The following is a 25,282-nucleotide window of genomic DNA, read 5'->3' on the forward strand; positions in this document are numbered from 1 at the left end:
GAGGTAATTTCTGAGGCAATGGCTGGCTGAGAGAGAATGACATTTCTAAACTGTGCTGGGGCCATTGGATGGGATTTGTGCCATAGTTTGCCGTCTTCAAGGAGCACATGAATACACAAACTGCAAAGAGTATTACTCCATTGGTATGCAGACCTTCGTTGACCAGAGAGAGCAATTTAAGAATATCAAATGTTGGCTTCACTGAAAAAGTTCAAGATGCCAGGATTCTCCACCCTTTGGGAATCTACATTCATGACCAGGGTATTCATACCACATGACATCTAAAATGGAGTTACTGTCCTGATTGTTATTCTGGGAGTCCCCGCTTACATTCTTTTGCCTTGGCTTATGAAACCATATCCTGATTTCAGAGGCCTTGGCAAAAAGCAGTTTAATTACACTCTCAGCAGGTGGAGAAGGGTGGTTGAATGTTTGTTTGGCCGATTGAAATTCCACTGGCGATGTTTACAGACCCGTTTACATTCCAGTGTCATCAATGCTGTCCTCATTGCTGTTGCTTGCTGTGTTCCTCGTAGTCTTTGTGAAGCTAGAGGTGAGCCACTTCCCCCTGAATGGACCTATGACAGCAGTGGCTGCTGAATTGGTACACTCCACCAGTGCACCTACCTACCACAGCTGGAGGTATCTGCTCCCGGGCAGCAGAAATTAGGGATGGTTTGTGCTCCCCCATTATGGACTTGCATGGACCAGTGGAAGAGGGAGGAATGTACCTTTCTGATTGTGCTTGTAGGGGAGGCTGGGTTGATTGCCATGCATTGTACTTTTGAATGACATGAGCATTTAAGAAATGGGGTGGGGAGGGACAGTATGGATTGATGTAAATAACTGTGGTTGATGTTTATAGCTGTATTAAAACATGGGTTTTACACACAGCCTCCCAGTTGCCCATGATAATGTGCTTTTATGGACTGTGGTTAGAAGTATCCATAGAGGAGGGGTTCAGCACTGAGGACTGCGTGGGGCAATTTGCCCTGACCAGCTGCTTATAGGGCTCAATTGTATGGGACTTCCAGCCATGGGGTTGTCTAAGCTGTTCCTGGAATTCAGGCTCGGTAACGCGGTGAGGACGTAGGCTATGGTGTGAACCCAGCAGGAACCTACGCTATTGCAGCCGCTGGAGATAGCAGCCGTTCAAACAGTTCTCTTTGTTGCACTTCATCTTCTTCCCTGAACTGCCATTCCTGTTCCTGGGACTGTGAAGTGAATGCCTGCTCCTGTGCCATTGCCCTGTCCTCAAGCTGTGAAGGCAGTCTGAGCCTTTCGGCTCACCTCTCGACATGTCTTTCCTCTTGCTGCAAGTCCCAGTGTCTTTGGTACTGGACCTGCTGCTTCACCCTGTCCAGAAGATCAATTGTAAGTTCATCATGGAAAGACTTCCTCTTGAAATGATCCACGAAGGTACAGTGAGCCAGGCTTCTGCAGTTTAGGCAAGCTATGGAGGTACTGCAGCCTGTAGAGGTCAAGGGACCTGGAATAGGATGAGACACAGGGGGTTATTGTCTTGAATAGCTCAGTGCAAGAGCACAGAAAAAAATCTTCATGGAATTTCAAGGACAGAAAATATTACATTTTGAAACTGAGATTCAGTTTATTGGCAGAGATTTGCTTCAGACCACAGAAGCTCCCTGGACACGGCCAGGTTTATCACAGTGAAAGAAGTGCTCAGAGAATGGTATGTTGAAAATCACAACTTTAAAAAAATTTCAATAAAATGGAGTTTGTGGGAACTCAGAGCCTTCTCTGTCATTTCCGGCATTGCACATTGTGGAGGGCATAACAGTTCTTGGGATGCTCAGTTGGAATAACATCTCTCTCTGCCAGGTGGGCAGAAGGAAACCAGGCATGTATGCCACCAAAGTATTCAAATGTGTGGCGACCCAACAGCATGTCTGTAAGTGGAGTGGGCTGGTGAGGTGGCCCTGAAATATATACCCTTCCACAAAATATGACTACCTGTCGAGTTCCTGCTACAGGAAATGTTTGTAGCTGTCACCACCCAGGATTGGGTCAGAATTCATGGGGGACTCAACAGGATGCTGCGTGAGCATTCACATGGCTTAGCACCTCCCCCACAGTTTCCAACGGTCTTTTAAGACTGCATGCAAACACACACAATTCCACCGCCATCCCCCTTCTCCTCCTGACAAATTTCTTGACCTAATTCAAATCCCCAGTCATATTTGGGACTAATGATTTGATCACCTATGGCATGCATGGACTACATTTCACAGAAATGGGACTAACCCTGCCCCACCCATACAGAACAATCTTTTTAGGTGTCTCATTACACTGTTGGATTGGTTCAGAGAAGGTAGTATAAGGTTCTCATTTTAACAATGTGGAACATACTAGCACAAATATGCTCTTTCCCAGTACAAATTCTTTTTAAATGCTTTTTTTTGTTTTTGTGTTTTCCGGTCTCCATTTTGAATTCCACATGGTGGGGAGGATCCGGGGGGATGTCAAGGCACTCACATGCAATCTGCCATTAGCCAATACATGCTGCCAGGGATTATAATATCTGTTCCATTTGTTCTTAAAGTTCTAAAAGTCCATCCCATTTATATATTCATAAACCCAAAAATGGAGCCAGAAACACACCAGGCTCTGCGTCAGCTTCTTCCTCTTCTGTTTCTATTGCTGATTCTGCAGCCAGCAGTTCTAGGGGGCATCAGAAAGGTCAGGATATCACCCTAGGAAAAGCTGCAGCTGCTTCTGTAGCAGAGCTCTTCTGGGACTGGTTTCATCAGCAGAATCACTTAATTTGCCTCAGATACCACCTGCTGCTGGCTTCCATCGATTCCCAGGCTGACTTCTGGGGTCAGCAGGGCACCATCCCAGCTGGCCTGGTCATTGTACACCGCTGGTGGCTCAGTACTCAGCACAGTCCCCAGTACTCAGTCAAACACATTATAAAATGGGAATGACGTCGTGAGTTGTCAGACGTGTGGTTCTGGTACTCAGTCTTGAGCTTTTTAATCCGTTTTCTGTACTGCTAAATTTCCAACACCACCAGCTTCTTCTCTTTGCTGGTATGCCTGGTACTCATACCAAAATCAGTTGTTTTGCTTCCCCACACTAGAGGCCCTAGGACCCTGTGTCCAAGCCTGAGTCCAAGAGATTTGTGTGTAGATAGAAGGGGATTTAGTCTTGAGCTTGAATCTGAGTCCAGTCTCACCTTGCAGTCCATCAGTAGCATGCTGTGTTAATTAGAATGGTGTGGAAGAAGTAAAGCTGAGTAAGCCAGCAGCAGAGCTGTTTGAACAATTGGAGTGAAGTGAAAGGTGTGAGTACAAAGCTGTGCCACTTTCATCCAGTAGTTCAGACAGCACTGCAGTGCTGCCATCTTAATTATAGCAGTGCTGTCTTGAGCCTCTACCCCATGGCAGAAATGGAACTGCCACTCTCTTCCAAGACTCTAGTGCTTGACTCCTCACATTGTTCAGGGTCAGTCTTTGGTTACAGATGGAACAGAGGCTGAAACAAATAAAAGAGAAGAGTACTGCAACCCTAATGGGATTTTCAGCAATCCAGGGAGATGCCTCCCTGCCAAATGTAGGAAGAGGAGAAAGGACAAGGAAAAATCCCTTGTAGTGGTTTTGGGCTATCATGTTACCCCACAACCCCGTCTTTCTTTCTATACTGTTCTCTTCTCTTGCTGTGAAGTTGGCCTGATCTTTGTTTGCTGGGCTGTGGAAGTTTTACTAACCAGAGGGCTGGTATCTGGTGTCTCTCCCCTCCCCCCACTGGTCTTGACTGCACTTGGTTTGCCTCCTTGCTTTCTGCTATAAGGAGACAGCCAGCTGCCAGTTACAGTGCTTCTTACTATAGAATGGGAGAAGAGGAGGAAAACAATCATCAGTTTTAATGCTTCCTCCTTTGCATTACTCATTTTTATGAACTGGATCATCTGAAGGCTGCAGTCTGGCTAATGAGGACTCCAGCACAGGTGCACACAAGTACAGCCATGCTGGCTGGAACCTTGCTCAGACCCATCAGGATATAAATAGATCCATAAAAAGGAAAACAAAACAAAACTTAATTCTTTGAGAGCTTGCTCATGTCGATTCCATTCTACGTGTGCACACGCCCACGTGCCAGTCATTGGAGATTTTTGCCTTAGCAGTATCTATAGGGTTGGCTGTAGCACTCCCTTGAGTGCTGCACTCATGTATGAGTATATTAGGCACTGCCAATCCTTAGCCCCCTCAGTTCCTTCTTACCACTCGTGACAGTTGGTCTGAGCGCCTTTTCTTGCCTGGCAAGAGCATTAGCGGTTCTTCACAGCCCATTGTCTGTCTTCTTTTTATATAGTTTATAGGTATTTATTTAGCTATTAAATTAAGTCTTAAGTTAGTTTGGTAGTTAGAGTCCCAGCTGGGATTTTGCATGTCCCACTCTACCAGCTTCAAACCATGCTCATCATGCAACAGGTGATGCCCACGATAGATGTTTGAAGTGCTTGGAGGAGTCCCATAAAAAGGACAAGTGCAGAATTTGTAAGAACTTTCACCCTAGGACCCAAAAGGAGCGGGATATGCATTTGAGAGGGCCCTTCTCCTGGAGGCTGTGCTTTGTCCTGCGTCAGAGCCCTCCCGCTTGGACCCCATGCCAAGCACTTCGGCTTCAGTGTGGAGTGCTCTGCCTGGCTCTGTTCCCCCTTGCCAGTGCCAAAGGAGCAGCAAAAGACAAAGAGACCCCTGCCACGGGAAGGGAAAGGGGCTCAGTGAGGCAGTCGTCAGGCTCTAAATTGGCCTTTTGAAGGTGTGCCAGAGGGCAATGCACCAGTCTATATACTGGATCCTTCTCCCAGTTTTCTGAACCATCTGTCCCACTTTTACCATTGTTGGTCCCAGATAACCTCTGACCACTGGGTCCTGCTCATGGTAGAAGTGGGATATTCTCTACAGTTCTGTTCCTTCCCTCCCAACCCCTTCTCCTTCCCCTTCCTCATGAGCATCTCCTCATGCAGGAGGTCCAGATGCTCCTTGCCGTGGGAGCTAAGGGTCAAGGGGTTCTATTCCTGTTATTTCCTAATCCCCAAAGCCAAGTGGCATTTCAAACCCATCCTCAACCCGCGTGGCCTCTACAGATTCATGAAGAAGTTGAGGTTCCGAATGGTCTCTCTGAACAAGATTATTCCCTTTCTGTATCCAGGAGACTGGTATGCTGCCCTCAGCCTCAAGGATGCTTACTTCCACATATCTATAATTCCAGCCCACAGATGGTTCCTCAGGTTCATGGTCAACCCCAACCATTGCCAATTCACAGTCCTCCCCTTTGGCCTGTCAACAGCCCCACGAGTGTTCACCAAGTGCATGTCAGTTGTAGCTGCCTTCTTATGCCTGAGGCAGGTGCAGGTATACCTATATCTTGATAACTGGCTGCTCAAAGGACATTCCAGGGACCAAGTGGAGTGCCAAGTCAGCTTTGTAAGACCCACCTTCAACAGGTTGGGTCTTCTGCTCAGTGAGAGCAAATCAACCCTATCCCCAACGCAGAGAATAGAGTTTATTGGAGCAGTGTTAGACTTGGGCCAGGCCAGGGCATCCCTGCCGGAGGTTCGGTTTCAGACAATGACAGACATCACTCAGAGCTTCAAGTGGTACCCCATCACCACAGCAAGGGGTTGCTTTAAGCTCCTCAGCCATATGGTGGTATGTACATATGTGGTACAACACGCAAGGCTGAGTCTCAGGCCTCTCCAAGCTTGGCTGGCATTAGCCTATCAGCTGGGGTGCAATACTCTGGACAAGGTAGTAGTCCTTCCGGTGGCAGTTCTCGAGTCTCTTCACGGGTGGCTCAATCCACAGGAGGTGTGTGAGGGAGTCTCCTTTAACAAGCCCCAGCCCACCCTGTCCCTGGTGACGGATGCGTCAGTGTGGGGAAGAGGCTCTCACTGGTGTAAACTCCAGACCCAGGGTCACTGCTCGCAGGATAAGCTTTCACTCCACATCAACCTCAAAGAGTTGAGAGTGGTCCGACTGGCATGCCAAACCTTCCAGGCCCATTTGCAAGGGAACTGCTTGAGGGTCATGATAGACAACACAACTGCAATGTTTTGTATAAACAAGCATGGTGAGGCTTGTTCCTCTCTCCTGTGTCGGGAAGCCCTCAAGTTGTGGGACTTCTGCATAGTCCATTCCATTCACCTGGAAGCATGTTACCTCCCAGGTTCTCAGAACGAGCTGGCGGACTACGTCAGCAGATCCTTCCACAGTCACGAGTGGTCTATCTGGCTGGACGTAGTGCACAACATTTTCCAAAGGTGGGGAGTTCTCCAATTCAAACTGCTCACCACAAAGAGCAATAGAAATGCCCTCGGTTCTTTTCCTTCCGGAATCACAGTCCGGGCTCCCTTACAGGCGCGTTCCTCCTCCCCTGGACGGCCCCTGTGTTGTATACGTTCCTGCTGTATACGTTCCTTCATCCACAAGGTCCTGCTAAAGATCCGCAGGGACAAGGCGGAGGTCATACTGGTAGCACTAGCTTGGCCTCACCAGCACTGGTATACCACGCTCCCGGAACTGTTGGTGGATGCTCCAGTCTCATTGCCCCTGTTTCCGGACCTGATTACTCAAGACCACGGTAACTTTCATCATCCTGACCTCGAGTCTCTCCACCTCACCACTTGGAAGCTTCATGGCTAAACCGAATGGAGCTCATGCTCTGAGCCAGTTAGGGAGGTCCTACCTGGTAGCAGGAAAATATCCACCAGAGCCACTTACCTGGCCAAGTCGAAAAGATTTGCAATCTGGTGTTCTCAGGATCATGCTCCCACAACACAGGCTCACATACCACTCATCTTAGACTACTTACTACACCTAAAACAGCAGGACCTCTCAGCATCATCTCTCAAGGTCCACCTGGCAGCCGTCTTGGCCTTCCACCTGGGTGCGGCGGGACATTCGGTCTTCGCCAGCCCAATGGTCAGTCCTTTCCTGAAAGGTCTGGACAGGCTATACCTGTGTGTTAGGCAACCAATCCTGCAACCAATCTCAACCTGGTCCTGTCCAGACTAATGGGGCCCCCTTTTGAACTCCTGGTGACTTGTCCATTGCTCTACCTATCATCAAAGGTCTTCCTAGTTGCTATTACATCACCAAGGAGAGCATAGGAGCTTAAAGCCCTAACCTTCGATCCCCCTTATACCATTTTTTATAAGGACAAGATGCAACCCAGGCCTAATCCAGCCGTTCTCCCAAAGATTGTGTTCCAATTCCATGCCAATCAGGACGTTTTCCTACTGGTCTTTTATCCTAAACCTCACACAGATAGCCAAGAGCAAAGGCCATATTCCTTGGAAGTTTGACAAGCACTGGCCTTTTACATGGAACGCACAATGCCTTTCCATAAGTCGAGTTGGGGATAGAATGAAGAGCCTCAAGGTGTCATCACAGAGAATTTCATCATGGATCACGTCCTGTATCTGGGAATGCTACGATCTGGCAAAGGTTCCAGCACCTGCACTAACGGCACATTCCACAAGAATGCAGGCCTCATCAGCAGCGTTCCTGGACCAGGTCCTGATCCAGGAGATCTGCAGGGTGGCGACATGGTCCTCAATTCTCACTTTCACCTCTCATTACGCTATTACCTAGCATGCCAAAGATGATGTAGCATTCGGCAGAGTGGTGTTCCAATCAGCAATTCCACAAGCTCCGAACCCATCTCCTAGTTAGGGCTTGGGAATCACCTAATAGGAATTGACATGAGCAAGTGCTTGAAGAAGAAAAAACGGTTACCTTATTGCAACTGTTGTTCTTCAAGATGTGTTGTCACATCCATTCCAAAACCACCCGCCTTCCCCTCTGTTAGAGTAGCCGGCAAGAAGGAACTGAAGAGGCAGCAGGTTGGCAGAGACCTATATTCACTGCCTTGAAGGCGCCACTCTAGGGAGCTCCATAGCCGACCCAACGGGTGCTGCTAGAGGAAAAACCTTCTGATGACTGTGCACATTGCGCACACACACCTTGGAATGGAAATGAGCAACACATCTCGAAGAACAACAGTTACGAGAAGGCGAGTAACCGTTTTTTTCTGAAAGCCTCCTAGAAACACTCTTTCATTCGTTCAACATATGAATAGAGAAACCATCTCTCCCCCCGCTTCCAGAAGCTGTCGAAATAGATTTACAGCTTATCGCTGTAGAGATCAACTATGAGTTCAAAGATATCAGGATCTCTTTTCTAGATAAGTTTGGATTAAAAAAAATGTTTGAGACTGCTTGAAGAATGCCACACGTCTATTATGCACCCTCCAGGTTCCCTGCCATCCTCTTCTCCCTGTTCATGTGCATCTTAGCCTATGTGATTTCTGTAATTCCCCCACCTCAATATATTATGCCTGTGTAGTGTTGCCTTGTCTTGTGTTTTGCGCTGTTTGTAAAGGTGTAAAATTGCATAACTCTGTTGGAGAACTCATGAAGCATGTGGTATTTGGGAACATATACAAGCCTTAGGTCATTTTCCTTTCTGTACTATTTTTCTTTACCATAATCAATAAACCAATTAATCAGAAAAAAAAACCCTATTGTGTTACTTGGAAGGTTTTTTCTAGATTGTGATGTTCTCCTGGATCTGTTCTCTCTCTCTCTCTCTCTCTCTCTAAACTTCCTTTGTTCTTCAACTTGTGTCTTATCCTCTAACCCTTGTATATTTTTATTGTCCATCTGTTTTTTATATCCTCCTTAAACTGAGGAGACCAGAAGTGTACTTAATTTCTCTGGTGCAGTTGCTACAGGGCTCTATAAAGTGGCATTCTTACCTCTCTAGTTTTATTTGGGTTGCTTGTCCAGATTGAGGATGAAATCCTTCTGGGATCAGCTACCGGCACTTGGGCTCCCATGTGAAATCTACTCTCTGGGCCAGGTAGACCTTGTTGTATTTGATCAGTGTAAATATTAAGATTTCTATACGTAAAAAAACTTAGCATCCTTCTAGATTTCAGGAAAGCTGTTTGTATCATAGTGGTGGAGGACTGCACTGTTAGGATCACACACATTCACAGATAAGCCACATGCACTCCTCAGAGCATCTGTTGCACGCCAGCTTTGTCTCTTTTCTGGAGTAATATACAATGTGAAACTTCTTGTGTGACTAATGTGTTGGCTTTTTAAAAATCACTAGGTAATACAAATCCATAGGGCCATTCTTTATCAAGTGCCCACACCACATATCTACTGACTAACAAGAACCTTTGAGCTTCTGCTTGGAATAGGCTACGTGGCCAAGTTTCTGTTAACTGCGAGAGCTCTCTGTCTGTTGTTCGTGCTATTGAATTGATAACTGAACCCAAACACAAGAAGAGATGTGCTTAATGGCAGTATTTACCTGCTTTCCAAAATGACTTGTCAAAATGTGTACTGAGCAGGTGTCGTCTTGTTGTTACACTGGTGAACTTCCTAGGGCCTCCAGGAGGGAGTGAGTTGCTACTTCCTCTCCTGAGAGTTTGGAAGCTGTTGTCTATCTGCTATTATTAGTTCTGGTAGCACTGAATATACTTTAGGGGCTTTCAAAAACACTCCAGCAGTATGGTCCCTGCTCACAATCTTAAGCCAGGCAGATGAGTGCACCAAGAGAAGGGGGCAAGGGAACAATGGTAAATAATTTATTCATGAGTCAAGTCAGTTCTCTGCAAGTAGCATGGCAGAAGGTAATCTTCTGATGCTCTTAATAACACGCTCAGTCATAAAGCTCATTAAAAGGGAAAGTTTACAGGAAAACCCAGGTTTGATCAACTGTAAGGCTTGGTCTACACTTAAAACTTAAGTTGACATAGCTACGATGTTCAAGTGTGTGAAAAAAATCCACATCCCTGAGTGCCATCAATAGGCCGACCTAACACGCAGTGTAGATGCAATGAGGACGATGGAAAAATGCTGCTATAGCATCTGCAGTGTAGATATGGCCTGAGAGTATTCCAGCAGTGAAATAGCCCATCACTTTGATCACATTACTCCTCTCTCAATCTTGTTACTGGCTACCCATTCACTATCACATCACCACCTTCCATGTAACTCTGCCCTTCCCCATCTATCCTGCTTTGTCAAGCTTCACGTTACCACTTTCATCTCTATTCTGCACATCTTTCCAATGTTGCCTGCCTGCTTGTCAGCTTCTCGTGTAATTCCCTCCATGCCTCTTTCACATGTCCCCCATGCATGGTGCAAGTTCCCTGCTCTCATCTCTGAGGCCTCTACAGTGATCATAATTGAGTCCCCTTTGCCAATACATTTTCCATCTTCTGGACATCTCCTGGGGGAAGGAGGGAAGGTGTGTTGTATTGAGATGTCTTGACAGAATGTGGGGGACAGAGTAAGGGGGTTGTGACATGGAGGAGGGAGGCAATTTACATTGTTAATGAGCTTTGTTTTAGCATTTGCACATGCCAGAGAGTCACTTTTTAAAATAAGTTGAAAAATAAACTATAATCTCAGCATGTGTCATCTGCTGCTATGATCCACTCTGGAGCATGGTGGCGATGCCCTTGGCTGCTGGCTGACTCTCCGAGCCTCATATACTGCCAGAGAGTTAGATTCCACTCCCTTTAGCGTTTTGAAATGTTAATTGTTCATAGAACACGAGAAGTGCTAGAGTGGATTAGACTGGGGATCCAGCTAGTTGGGATCCTGCCTCTGAGGCCAGTAGCAGTGCTTCGGAGGAAGACGCCTGCATCCTAATCTCCTGGAGGTAGGGACTATCATTTGCTTTGTGACTGTGCAGTGCCTCCTACAGAGGGCCCTGACATGGCAGAGGCCTCTTGGCAGTACTGCAGTATCAATGTCAATAATATTGATTATTAGAGGAGGCTGTAATGTCCTTTCCAGAAACATGCTGCGTAGAAGTCCCAAGGCAAGAGCCAGCCTAATAAAGGTAGATGCACTTGGTCTGTTGCAAGTCTGATTGCGTATTTGTTTACTAATTGGCTTTAGAGATATTAAATAGATATTAGATATTAAAGTTTATTTAACACCTCCATTGGGCTGGTCAACTCCAAGGGCAGAGCTTCTGCTTTAGTCTGGAATCAGTACCTAGTGGAAAGCACATCTTTTCAGCACAGCGCCCCTCAGCTCTTGATGCCCTGTTGAAGTAGGAGCCCTTGCTCTAGGAAGGCTGGGTGGCCAGCAGCTGCAGTAAATAACCCTGCTCCCTCTCTGCTTGAGTTACTCTGGCTGTTGCTACACTACAGAGCTTACAGCAGCGCAGCTGCAGTGCTGCCAGTGCAGACGCTGTAAGCTGAATGGAGAGAGTTCTCCTGTCGACTTAGGCCTTGTCTACATTGTAAAGTTTTGTCAACAAAAGTTATGTTGACACTCAAACCACTATTCTTAAAATCGGTATTGCATGTTCACACTGACTGCCTCTGTTGGCAGAGTGTGTCCACATGTGGGGCACTAGCATTGACAGTGTGAGCAATGCACTATGGGAACCTATCTCACAGTCCAGCTTGACATCTTCTGCCACTAGGTCTTGTGGGAAGGTGGAGTGGATCAATGCATTGCTTTCTGTCCCAGCATTCCATGGGCTTCCAGCTTTCTTTTGCGACATTTTTCAACAGCCCTTGTTTGTTGTTCACCCTGCCATCTCTGTGTGAAGAGATGGATCCTGCACTGTTCTCCTGTGCTTTGATAGCCCATGAAAACTTTGCAGATGTCTATGCAGTTAATCGCGAAATTCTTAACTGAAGAAGACTCCTAGTTGCCTGACATTCTATGTGATATGGATAGGAGTAATTTTAGATTGCTTTTGGCATTCACAGAGCAGGTGCATAGGGGGGATTGTCACTTTTGGGCCCGGGAAACAAGCACAGAATGGTGGGACCATATTCACATGCAGGTGTGGGATGGTGAGCAGTGGCTACAGAGCTTTTGGATGTGGAAAGCCACCTTCCTGGAACTGTGTGTGGAGCTCACCCCAGCACTGCGGCTCAAGGACACCAGAATGAGAGCTGCTCTGTTGGTAGAGAAGCGTGTGGCAATGGCTGTGTGGAAACTGGAGACTCCACACTGCTAGTGATTGGTTGCAAATCAATTTGGAGTGGGGAGGTCGACCGTTGGGGGTGCGTTAATGCAAGTGTGCAGGGCAATAAATCGCATCCTGCTGTGAAGGACTCTGGGAAATGTGCGTGAAATAGTGGATGGCTTTGCAGAAATGGGCTTCCCTAACTGTGGAGGGGTGATAGATGGCACACACATTCCAATTTTGGCACCAGACACCTTGCGACGCAGTACATCAACAGGAAGGGGTACCTCTCCGTGGTGTTGCAGGTGCTTGTGGATCACCATGGGCATTTCACTGACATCAATGCAGGGGGGGTCTGAGGAGCTGCACGACACATGCATCTTCAGGAACACCGACCTGTATAGAAAACTGCAAGCAGGGACTTTCTTTCCAGACCAGAAGATTACAGTGGGGGATGTTGAAATGCCCATAGTGATCCTGGGAGACCCGGTGTACCCCTTACAGTCATGGCTCATGAAGCCTTACACGGGAAACCTGGACAGCAATAAGGAGCAGTTCAGCAACAGGCTGAGTAGGTGCCGGATGACAGTTGAATGTGCCTTTGACAGATTAAAGGTGTGCTGGTGAAACCTTTATGGCAGGTTAGACCTCGGTGCGGATAATATTCCCATGGTCATAGCTGCATGTTATAGGTTGCATAATCTTTGTGATGCTAAAGGTGAAAGGTTTGCTCAGAGCTGGAATGTTGAGGCAGACCGCTTGGCTGCTGATTTTGAGCAGCCAGATACCAGGGCTATCAGATGGGCCCAGAGGAGGGCAATTCGAATCAGGGAGAGTTTGAGGCAACACTTTGAAAATGAGAACCAGTAATGTACATCTCTGTGATTGCTGCTGCAATGTTACATTACATATAGTTTTCCTAGGAAGCAATGGTGACATCTGGGGCCTTACATTTCAGTAACCAAATGATTAAACTGCCTGTGTGTGTATTGGTAGTGCCTGCTTTCTCCATTTGTAGGAAACAAATAAAGAAGTTACCATTCAAAAACTTTGTTTTTATTGCACAAAGAAACAACACTCACATACACAGAGATGGTTGGTGGGAAAGGAGGTACCAGTGGAGGGCAGACTTTCAGAGCAGTGTGTAGGTCCAGTTATGATTGTGAAAGTTGTCCGAAGGAATGGGATGATAGGGAAACTGAGAAGTCCCAGAAAGCGGAAAGGACTGTGTGAGTGGAGTTTGGAAGCATATGGAAAAGAATTCTGAATGTGCTGCAGGGAAAGGGAGGCACGCATTTGCTCAGTCTGCAGCATTATTAAGGACTTCAGCATCTGCGTTTGCTCCTCCATGACTTCAATCGTCCGCTCAGTAGCATCCTTAACAAACTCCTGGTTTTCTTTTCTGCCCTGTCTTTATGCTTCCCTCCACTCCTTGTGTTCTCTTTTCTGTTCATTGGAGAAGTGCAGTATGTCCCGGAACATGTCGTCTTTGCTCCATCTTGGGTGCTTTCTTATCTAGTGGAGATGGTTGGCTGGTGTGTGTGGGTGTTCCTGAAGGCCACATCTGCCGAAGCAGAAGGATCAATGCACAGAAGCATGATTAAGTTCACACACAACATTGAAACATTTCAGTAAAATACACCTTTTGTAACATAACAATCACTTTCTCACTCACCCTCGGCAAGCACACATCTCTGTGAACATCCAAAGCATTGTGAGTGTTGGTGGCGGGGGTACTCTACATGGGGAAAAGAGCACTCGCTTTGCAAGCGTTGCAGTTAAGCTGAGTAGGGGAAAAAATGGAAAGTTCTCTCACACTTTTTCACAGGCGGGGGTCATTGTAGCAGATATGTCACTGCTGAGGGTAAGCAGAGAAATGAGGGTACATCTACTGTATGCTTGTGGCTTCTGCTCTGGTCCCTATGCTACTTGTCTGTGTGCTGCTTTGGTCCCTGCACAAGTGATTGCTGAATGATGCGGGACAATTTCCTGCAATGGGGGAAGGAAGAAAGCAGCTCTGCCAAGGAACCTTCAGCAGAGGATTGCTGAGTACCTCCAGGAAACTTTCCTAGAGATCTCTGTGGAGCAGGGGTTCTCAAACTGGGGGTCAGGACCCCTCTGGGGGTCACGAGGTTATTACATGGGAGATCACGAGCTGTCAACCTCCATCCCAAACTCGGCTTTGCCTCCAGCATTTATAATGGTGTTAAATATATAAAAAAGTGTTTTTAATGTATAAGCGGGGGGGGGAGGGGGGGATGCACTCAGAGGCTTGCTGTGTGAAAGGGGTCACCAGTACAAAAGTCTGGAGGATTCCTGTGAGATCTCAGTGTGCATCAACACCCTGTTCTGCCCTACTGATTAACTACACAGGGAAACATCCAGCTCACAGAAACACAGATAGCTTTCCACATTTCTAGACCCTGAACCCACCTGTACATTACACAAACCACAGCCACTTACCAGTTGTCTCCTCTACTGCTTCTTGCTTGCCAGAGAGCAACTGCTGAGACTAGCTAGACACTTATGGAATGCTGAACAATTCCTGGCTGCCTGTCCCACCAGGTGACCCCGCCAGGAGCTCCACATCGTTGTCTGACTCCACCTCTTCATCAATGACTTTGTGCTCCGGGTTAGGTCCTCTTTCCGCTGGGTCCAGGCCAGCCAAAGTATCCATGGGTCTCTTGGCATTGGAAGAGGGGTTGCCACTGAGGATAGCTCCTTATAGAACTTGCAGGTCTTAAGTGCAGCACCGGAGCGACGTTTTGCCTCCTTCGCCTTATGGTACGCCTGCCTCAGCTCCTTTTATCTTCTCTCTGCACTACAGTGTGTCACGATCATAGCCCTTTTTGCGCAAGCCTCAAGAAATCTGCCCGTAGGTATCAAAATTCCTACAGCTCAAGCTAGGACTGCACAGACTTCTCTCTCCAAATACTGAGCAGCTCCAGTGCTCTGCAGTGGTACAAGCGAGAGAGCATTTGGTGTGATAACCTGCCATGGTCACCTGGGAAGATGCGATGAGCCAACAGGAAATGGAATTTCAAAAATTCCTGGGGCTTCTAAGGGGGAGGGTGGAGGGTGGATGGTTGTTTACCCGGCTGCAGGGCAGCGGAGTTCAGACTGCTGACCAGAATGGTCAGGATGGGCATTGTGGGACGCCTGGAGGCCAATTAAAGTGATTAAATCAAGTGTGGTGTCTACACTGGCACTTTGGCGACAAAAATTTTGCACAGAAAGCCTTATGTGTCTCATCGAGGTGGTTTTATTTTGTCACCAAAACAGGGCATTTTTGCCGTCAAAAGTTGCATCGCAATGTGTACGCATTTACTGTTTGGTCCACAAAAGCTGCCTTTTGTGGACAAAACTCTATAGTGTAGACAAGGCTTTAATTACTCCAGCCACTGCAAGCAGTGGTAGCTACGTCAGCAGGAGGAGTGCTTCTGCTAACATAGTGCGGTCCACACCGGCACTTAAGTCAGTGTAACTTATGTCGCTCATGGGATGGCTTATTCGCATCCCTAAGTGACATAATATATACCAACATAAGCTGTAGTGTAGACACAGCCAGCCTCTGTCGAGTGCTTTCTCTTTGGTCACCCCTTTATTATACACAGAAATTTCCTGAGATTAAATTAGCTTCACAGTGCAGCTTCTTGTCTTTATCTGTTTGAAAACTGAACTGGTAATCAGGTGGAGCAGGGGTGTAACCTGATCTGGGTTGGTCGCACCTGCCCTGATATTTATCATATGGGTCTGACTCTTTCTTACACATTATGAACATGTTTATAGCTTGTCATGCCAAGAAAGCCTATTGAACTGAATTAGGTGTGGCCAAATTAAAAAGAGTGGAGCCTTGAAGATTGATTTACAGACCATGTTAAAGGTAGCACTGTATTTAATGGACAAAACGTGAAAAATCTCATTAGATTTCTTAGCTCTCCCCAGTCTCTTTGCCAGCCTCCCAGCTCACACCACTTTCCTCCTCCCCTACTGCCCCCTTTGTTCTTTGTATTTTTCCTCTGACCCTGGGTCCCTTGTTTCTTCAGTGTTTGTCATTTCTCAGCTCCTCCTCTATGTGTTCTCACTCTGTGTTCCACAATCCTGCCCACTGAAGTGCAACTGTACTTCACTGCCTGGGAAGCCTGTCCAGTGCCAGCAAGACTTTTCATTGCCTCATTCTGTCCTCATAGCATGGTTACTGTAATGTAATCATTACCTGGATTCTGAAGAGCGAAGGTGCTCCTGCTAAGCAAATATTTACAAACACTGCTGAGAGCTGACTTTCAGGAAAGGAAGAGAGAAATACCCTTTGAAACCTTGTTTCTCTGATTTAATTTAACAGAGAAAATTGTTTGTGACATTGAGAGCACAAAATCTATGGAGCAGCCTCCCTTCTTCAGACTGTCTTGAGGTGAGTTTGGAGTGTTTTGACTCACTCTGTGCTGATACCCTGGTTTGATTATGGGGCTAAGATAAGGCTACTCAGAATTCCAGTTTTTAAGTGTTCTCATGTCAAAATATGAGATTGGGGACTGGGAGCAGCTTGAGAGGAAGAGGGTTGGATTTGTATTGAGCCAATAAGAATGAAAAGGCGCACTTGTAAGTGGTTCTCCGCTGTGCAGAATGGCTTAGAGAGGAAACAGTTTCACATTGTTTGCCCTCGTTAGCACTGTTGTCAGTGTATGATGGGAAGAGAGGCAAATTGGGTGAGAAGGGGATTTCTGACACAACTGCTGAGCGAGGTAGGCATTCTGTATCAGGAAGGGTTGGGGGAGGAAGGCTCTTTACTTGTTGCTAAACATTTTATTCCAATGGAATTGATACATGCAACCCTTGTGTGCAGAATTCTGGGCAATGTTGTTCAATATCCAGTAACTCTGACTTGGACGAGACAGAATAAGAACTGGAAGGATGGGGGTGGATGGCTAAAATGCTCCTACAAATTTACAGCTGCAAGGAAGATTTCTTACCCCTCCATGGCACCATGCCTAACAGCTGTAATATCCCTCTTCAGGATCATGTCTGCTGTGTTTGAACAGGTCCCAGCACAGCAGGGCTCCAATCCTGATTTAGACCTCTAGGAGCTACCATAAAAGTAAACAGTGGCATTGTGTTCCTCTAAATCCTGTGCTGAAGGGAAGGTCTCTTGTTTTCTCTTGAACTTCTGTCTGCAGGGATTGAAGGACATAAATCCACCCTGTGTAGAGGTCAAGCATAGGAGTTTATTCCACACAGTGCTGGCAGAGTGTCACCTAGCTTATTAGGCTCGGAGACACTGTCAATCAATTGATTACAATAGAATATATAGCTTTTCCATGAGCGGGGGAAAGTGACGGGGTAGTCAGTTTCACACCCTGGGATAGGTTTTTCAGCAAGACAGGATAGCACAGTAGCCAATGGTTAACAGGTTACATAATGTCTCCACCCATGGTCTCAAGTTAGCACGTTAACATTTAATTAATACTTTGATAAAATGTTATTAGTATAAAATATATGTGTTGAATTCTGATTTGGGGTCCATAGGAATGGAGTTGCTCCTCTGATTGTCCAGCAGATACATTCCTAGGGGTTAAAGCAAAGAAACAGTCAAAGTATATGACAATAAAGATTGTCTTCTGTGTGGAAGAGTGATGCTAAAGGAGCGCTGTGACCCATTTCAGTGATGTAGTGGGAGTGGTGAGTTTGTGCCTGGGTGTTGAATTGTAGTGCAGTAGCGTTGCACCAGTCCTGTCTTGCAGCCTGATTCAAAGCCCACTGAAGTCCCGTAGAAATCTTCGTTAAAATCAATAGGCTTTGGATCAGGCCTTTGATATTTACAGGTTTTCAGGTACTGTAGTACTTGGAAAGGGACAGTCGTATGTTAGTGACCTCATCTGAAATATTGTGTGCAGTTCTTGTCTCCCATGTTTAAGAAGGATGAATTCAAACTGGAACAGGTGCAGAGAAGGGCTACTAGGCTGATCTAAAGAATGGAAACCCTGCCTTATGAGAGGAGACGCAAAGAGCTTGGCTTGTTTAGCCTAACTAAACTAAGGTGAAGGGAGATATGATTGCTCTCAATGAATACATCAGAGGAATAAATACCAGGGAGGGAGAGGGATTTTTTTAAGTTAAGTGTCAATGTGGACACGAGAACAAATGGCTATAAACTAGCCATCAACAAGTTTAGGCTCAAAATTAGATGAATGTTTCTAACCATCAGAGGAGTGAAATTGTGGAACAACCTTCCAAGGGGAGGCTGGCGGCAAAAAACTTAAATGGCTTCAAGACTGAGCTTGATAGGTTTATGGAGAGAATGGTACTATGGGACTGATACAATGGCATGTGGCCGATCAGCGACTGCCAGTAGCAAAAATTCCCAACGGCTCTTGATGGAACGCTAGATGGGGAGGGCTCTGAGTTACTACAGATGAGGGTGAAGTTCTGTGGCCTGCAATGTGCAGGATGCCTTCTGACCTTAAAGTCTGTGAGTGGTAGAAGTTCCTATATACCAGGATTCGGCAACCTTTCATCAGTGGTGTGCCGAGTCTTCATGCATACACTCTAATTTAAGGCTTCGCGTGCTGGTAATACATTTTAACGTTTTTTAGAAGGTCTCTCTATGTCTACAATATATAACAAAACTACTGTTATATGTAAACTAAACAAGGTTTTCAAAATGTTTCAGAAGCTTTATTTCAAATTAAATTAAAATGCAGATCTTATTAGTTTAGTGTGATCCTTGCCCTGGCTGAGTTTTCCAATGTCTGGTGGCATGTATTTAGATACTTTAAGCTGCACACAGGCTTCTGAGTTATAAGTTGATAACCGGCTGGCAGGAGGTCAGTGGCTGGTACCCTAGATCAGCAGCTGAGGTGAGTGGAGCTGGCAGCTGGTAGGGCTGAGCAGGGCCAAAGCCTGGACCCTGTCTGGCAGGGGGCCTGCGCTGGAAGCAAGGTGCGTGGGGCTGTGGTGGGGACCCCAGCTGGTAAGGGGCCAGCAGTGGGAACCCCAGAGCGGCTACAGGCTGAGCAGATCAGCCCGCCGCCTCTCTGGGCTTTCCATCATCGACTCCTGCCAGCTGGGATCTCGGCCCTCTGCCAGCCTGGGGTTCCTTCCCCCAGGCCTGCAGCGGGTGCTGAGTGGGACCCTGGCTGGCAAGGGGCCAGCAGCGGGAACCCCAGAGTGGCGGCGGGCTGAGCGGCTCAGCTCACCCCCGTGCTGTCAAAAATCAGCTCATGTGCCACCTTTGTCACGCATGCCATAGGTTGCCGACCCCTGCTATATACTGTGCTAGAATAGAGATAGTTCAGTCATGTCTCAGTTATGCATGTTCCTGTGATCTGTTTATAACAAGGATCATAAAGCTTTGTTTCTCTGCAGACGTTCCTAGGTTCTGTGCGTGGTGGTTTGGTCTTGTCTCTGCGCTGGAGAAGCCTGCATGAATGGCCTGTTCTTCAGAGTGCATAATGAGTGTTCTCAGCAGTATGGATCTCTCAGATTGCTTTAGATGAGTGGATCACAGCAGTCAGTGCCACTGAAATTTAGAGGGAAACAAAGGGACTATAGCATAATGCTGTTCTGGTCCAATATATACAGTTAGACTGGCTGACGTGAGAGGAATGAGTAGGCTGGCATGTGGCTGGTATTTACTGCAGAGTTTTAGTGTACAAGAAGTGGGGTGATAGGGAACAGTGGGGTTGTCACAGTATAATTCCCAATTCTGAACCTTAGCGTCCAAAATATGGGTACTAGCATGAATTCCCCTAAGCTTAATTACCAGCTTAGATCCTGTAGAGCTGCCACCAATCAGGACTTAGAGTAAACTCTGATAAACTCTGATCTTCCCTTCCCTGGGGATCCCCAAGACCCAAATTCCTTGAGTCTCACAATAAAGGGGAATAAACCATTTCCCTTCCCCCTCCTCCCCTCCAGGTGTTCTCTCCCTGGGCTCCTGGAGAGATATACAGATTCAAGCTCCGTGAATCTAAACAAAGGGATTCCCCCTTCTCCTTTCTTCCTCCCAGATCTTTCCCACCCTGGGTACTCTAGGAGATCACCGTGATTCAAACTCTTTGAATCACAACACAGAGAAATCAGGTGGGTGCCCCCGCCTTTCTCTCCCCCTCCCTTCTCCTTCCCTGTTAAGTACAGACTCAATTCCCTTGAGCCTCAACAAGGGGAAAAATCAGACAAGTCTTAAAAGCAAAACTTTTAATAAAAGAAAAAAAGAATAAAGAAAATCACTGTAAATTCAAGATGGAATATTACAGGGTCTGTCAGCTTATAGAAACTGGAGAAAAAAGCCTCCTCCAGCCGAAATACAATTTAAAATACTTTTAGCCAAATACATATTAGACCCCTACCAGCCAGATACACATTTGCAAATAAAGCAAAAACAATCAAAAAGACTAAACCGCCTTTCTACCTTTTGTACTTGCTAAATTGGAATAGAAGATTAGAGAGCCTGTAGGTACCTGTGGTCACTCTCAGAGCCCAGAGAGAACAAAGCAAAACCCAAAAAACACAAACAAAGGCTTCCCTCCATCGAGATTTGAAAGTATCTTGTCTCCTGATTGGTCCCCTGGTCAGGTGTTTAGTTCCCTGTTTGTTAACCCTTTACAGGTAAAAGAGACATTAACCCTTAACTATCTGTTTATGACAGGGGTGGTTAAATAAAGCATCTTAATCCATTTGAAAAGTAGCACATGGGTATCCTCCTCCACTAATTCTGCAGAGGCAGGAGAAAGGCAAGGCCCACACACTGTGGACTACCTGGGAACCCCTAACTGCACACAGTATTTGCCCAGTGGTGTTTCAATGGTAATTGTGGGACTTCAGTACTCATTTGGTATATGTTACTGTCAACTGTGCATGAGCAATCTGCAGGGACCAGTAAGGGAAAAGAGTAAACTTGAACTGTGTAGCAGAAATTCTGGTGCCAGTAATGAATTTCTAGGGGATAAGGAATGGTGGCAGAAGCAGGGTTCCTTTGGCAAATCCCAACACCACCATGTGAATAAACTGAACAGAGTATGTGATGGTGGAGGAGGGGCAGAGTGCCCCTTCAGGCCTCCTTTCTGGGCTAAAATAAGTTTATGATTCCATAAATACTTTGTCACTATATTCATAAGTAAGCCCACGTCCAGACTAACCCGCGGCATCGGCGGGTTAAAATCGATTGCTCGGGGATCGATATATCGCGTCTAGTCTGGACGCGATGTATCGATCCCCGAGCGCGCTTACATCGATTCCGGAACTCCATCAACCCGAACGGAGTTCCGGAATCGACATGGAGAGCCGCGGACATCGATGCCGCGCCGTCTGGACGGGTGAGTACCTCGATTTTAGAAATTCGAATTCAGCTACTTTATTCACGTAGCTGAAGTTGCGTATCTAAAATCGATTTTAATACCCTAGTCTGGACATGGCCTAAGAAAGTGTGTGTTTTCAATGAGACAGGGAATAAAACTGTCATTGGCGGAGTGCTGTGTACCTAAGCACGTGTGGCACATCACTGGAAGAGCAGCTGCAGGAAGAGAAATGTTCTCCTTACGTTTTGATGGTGATGATTCTAGAGCTAGGTAGATAATCTTCCGTTATGACACCATTCTCTTCATTGACTCCTAAGGCCAAGGGGACTGGGGCTAGAGAGAACATTTTTCATGTCCCATCAAAAGTCCAGGGTTAAAAGAAAGCTGCTGGAAATTAAGAGCTGTTCTAAATCACTATATTTAATCAAAAAGAGGAAACAGTCATCGTGGCATTGTGCTGCAGAGGACAGCTGGATTGCCAAGGCAGAATCCATTTGACAGATGGGAAAGAAGAGACTTTACAAGTTGTTAGTTCTGTTTTGTCTTTACCGATTTGTCAGTGGACCACTGTTGATCTAGGCTTTGCCTGTGCTAAACACATGTAAACTCAATCCCTGTTCTGTTGTTTTGGTTAACAGTGATTTAATGTATTCTACACATGCTCTGCAGGAGGACACATGCTCTGCAGGAGGAAACCTAGACCAACCACACTCCATGGTTACACTGTGACTAGCTGAAAACCTAATACATAATGCCAAAACCTTTATTTTACAGCAACCTTGGCAGTCCTTGCTTTCTTGTGCTTTCCAGTGGGATTGCCTGGCTGTATTCTGCACTGTCAGACTGGATCTCCTGATGGGAAGGCAAAAAAGCAGTTAGTCATAGTTGAAATAAAGGGACTGGCCCACCCACTTCCACTTCTCTTGTATTTTGCCCTTTTCCAGCTCTTGTCTGCATTTCTTTCTTTGTCCTTCCTGCTGGTTTTAGTAAACAGGTGAACACAATATACGTATAGCAACCAGTGGTTCTTCCCCCTCTTTGTCTGAGGCAGGATATGGTAGCCTGTCCTGAATTTTGTGGGATTTACCTAATCTCACTAGAGAGATCCCATGTCCCGCAGGACCATTGAAGTGCTCCCAACATGATTTTAGACCAGTGTAATGGGGCCTCTACATGATGACATGCTGCATACATGCTCAGAGGTAACGACTGCTACTTGGGCAAAACCAGATCTTGAGCATCTGAGTTGTTTATGGGTTTGAAACTCTACAAGAATGCAAGCTACAAAATGGTAGTTTTTGCCACTTATGATTGAGGACACACTCCTGGAAACAGGACTGTTCGGTGCTGATAAACTGGTATCAATAAATCTATCTCAAACTTTTAGTACTTCACAGTTTAAAGAAAAGCCAGGCTGGAAGTGGCCATCATGATCATCTAGTCTGATCTCCTGTATGACACAGGCCATAGAACTTCCCCCCAAATAATTCCTAGAGCCGATCTTTTAGAAAAACAGCCAGTCTGTATTTAAAAATTATCAGTGATGGAGAATCCACCACGCCTCTTGATAAATTGTTCAAATGGTTAATTATTCTCACCAGTAAAAATTTGCGCTTTATTTCCAGTCTGAATTTGTCTAGCTTCAACTTTTACCTGTTGGATCATTGAAGAGTCCATTATTAAGTATTTGTTCCCCATGCAGGTACTTAGACTGTAATCAAGTCACCCCTTATCCTTCTCTTTGTTCAGTTGAATAGATTGATCTCCTTGAGACTATCTCTGTAAGATGTGTGTCTTTTAATCCTTTAATCATTCTTATGGCTCTTCTCTGAACCTTCTCCAATGTATCAACATCTTTCTTGAATTGAGGGCACCAGAACTGGACACTGGGTTCCAGCAGCTGCTGCATCAGTGCCAAATAGAAAGGTAAAATAACCTCTGTACTCCTAATCAAGATTCTCCTATTTATGCATCCAGGATCATATTACTTGTTTTGGCCAGTTTCACACTGATATTCAGCTGATTAGCCACCATGACCCCCAACTGCTTCCCAGAGTCTGCCATCCTGTAAGTGTGGCTGACATTCTTTGTTCCCAGATGTGTACATTTACATTTAGTTGTATTAATGCATGTTGTTTACTTGTGCGCAATATCTGAAGCAAGCTACCCACATGGTATCCATAAATAAACCCATTATATACCCCACCCGATTAATTTGCATCACCACAAAGTGGGTGGCTGCAGCTTTTCTGGGAGGTTACCAAATCTGAGCTCTTTTGAAAAAAGGGAGGAAATGGATTCCAAAGGTGAGGCCCCTACATGGAAAATGCCATGTCAGCAGCACCCACTCTTAAATACATCAGGTAGTAGTTTGATGTGTGGCCCTCATCACCCTTCTTGCTCTATACTTTGAAATGAATGTACTCTCATGGTTTGGTGCTTACAATGTAAGCTCTTTCGGGTGGGGGCTGTCTTTTTGTTGTTTGTATGTACAGCGCCTAGCACAGTGGCATCCTGGTCCATGACTGAGACTCCTAGATGCTGTGATAACATAAATAATAATGGAGTATTTGCAGCAAAGAATCCTGTGGCACCTTATAGACTAACAGATGTTTTGGAGCATGAGCTTTCGTGGGTGAATACCCACTTTGTCAGATGCATGTGATGAAGTGGGTATTCACCCACGAAAGCTCATGCTCCAAAACGTCTGTTAGTCTATAAGGTGCCACAGGATTCTTTGCTGCTTTTACAGATCCAGACTAACAAGGCTACCCCTCTGATAATAGAGTATTTGTTACTCCATTCATTGTGAGAGTGCTTTCTGTACTGAGATAAGGAAGAAGAAGAGTGACACACAGTTACCAGTAAGACAATTTTCCCTTCTACTCCCTCATCTGAACGTAATACAGGCTCCTTTCTTTCACCTTCTTGCATGGTGTGAAAATAAAGTTGCCGTGCTTGTGCAGGTCAGCGCTCAAACACGTTTAGAAAAGCATATTCAGCTCTTCACATTACAGCTTCTGCACTGGCATTTGGAATACTGACTGAGGCACTGAGCTTTGCTATGCTGCAAAGATCATTCCAGGGCCATTCTTACAGGCTTGGACAGAATAGGGATAATTGTGAGAGCCCCCTAAAAAGAACTGATCTATGCACCAATCATCAAAAGATGAGTGATATTGTGTCCATTGATTGCATCTTGCTGCAGCCACTACCCAACTGCCCCATCTCAACTGTACAGATCGTACAAATGGAAAACTGATCAGCATGCTGTTTCCTGTCATACACCACCTACAGTACTAACGATTGAAGTGATACCTAGGCTATAACAGCCTGTTCAGTGACATGGGGAGAGCACATGAGCCTCCTTGCCCCAGTAGTGATGGTCACCGATCAGACAGGCCCTCTAGTCCAAAGAGGAGTGAGATGGGTTACTTGTAACTTGACCTGAGAGAGGGAAAGAGTGTTTCCTTAGGAATCTGAGCCTCTTAAACTGGCCCCCTTAATCTCATGTTCATTAACGTCCATGCTCTCCCAAGAACCATTCTGGGCTTTGTTTTGTTGGGAGGCTGTGCATTCCTAGTCCCCTGATTCCCTGTTCAGTAAGTGACCTGAGGGTCTGTATTACAAAAACACAAAAATCCCACATAACACGCAGCAGTGAGTGTCAGCGCAAGCGGGAAGGACCACATTGCTTTTTTAGTCCCGTAGTGCAAACCCAGGTCAGGTGACCTGGGCTCTGAGACTCACTGCGGCGAGGGATTTCTTGCAGCGTAGATGTACCATGAGAGAGACTCACTCTTCTTTCTCTCTTTTGTTCACAAGACAGCCAATAGGACATGATTGAGTTTGACTCATATTGTCATGGGTGAAGCACTCCTCACACAAAATTTCTCATAAACATTCAATATAGCTGGAAATCTACCAAAATGTCCCACAAAAAGAACAAGCCTATTCGGATTGAGTGGATAGTACCTACCTCTGATGTGTACCTACAGGGTCTAT

At 46.0% G+C, this 25,282-nt stretch overlaps 1 protein-coding gene across 12 annotated transcripts in view; it reads left to right on the forward strand.

Moving 5' to 3' along the window:
• NDST2 (N-deacetylase and N-sulfotransferase 2) overlaps positions 1–25,282 on the forward strand; it is a 240,307-nt gene that overhangs the window by 143,453 nt on the left and 71,572 nt on the right. Inside the window, exon 4 of one of the 12 annotated variants that reach the window (XM_030568394.1) lies at positions 16,327–16,395. The exons of 10 other annotated variants lie outside the window; for them this stretch is intronic. The gene's annotated coding sequence lies outside the window, so the exon portion shown is untranslated. Of the gene's footprint in view, positions 1–16,326; positions 16,396–16,665; positions 16,727–25,282 lie in introns of those variants that run through there. One more of the 12 variants, XM_030568401.1, reaches the window with a different exon arrangement.

The sequence above is a fragment of the Gopherus evgoodei genome, chromosome 7, assembly GCF_007399415.2.
Source record: "Gopherus evgoodei ecotype Sinaloan lineage chromosome 7, rGopEvg1_v1.p, whole genome shotgun sequence".
In the NCBI taxonomy this organism is placed as follows: Eukaryota; Metazoa; Chordata; order Testudines; family Testudinidae; genus Gopherus; species Gopherus evgoodei.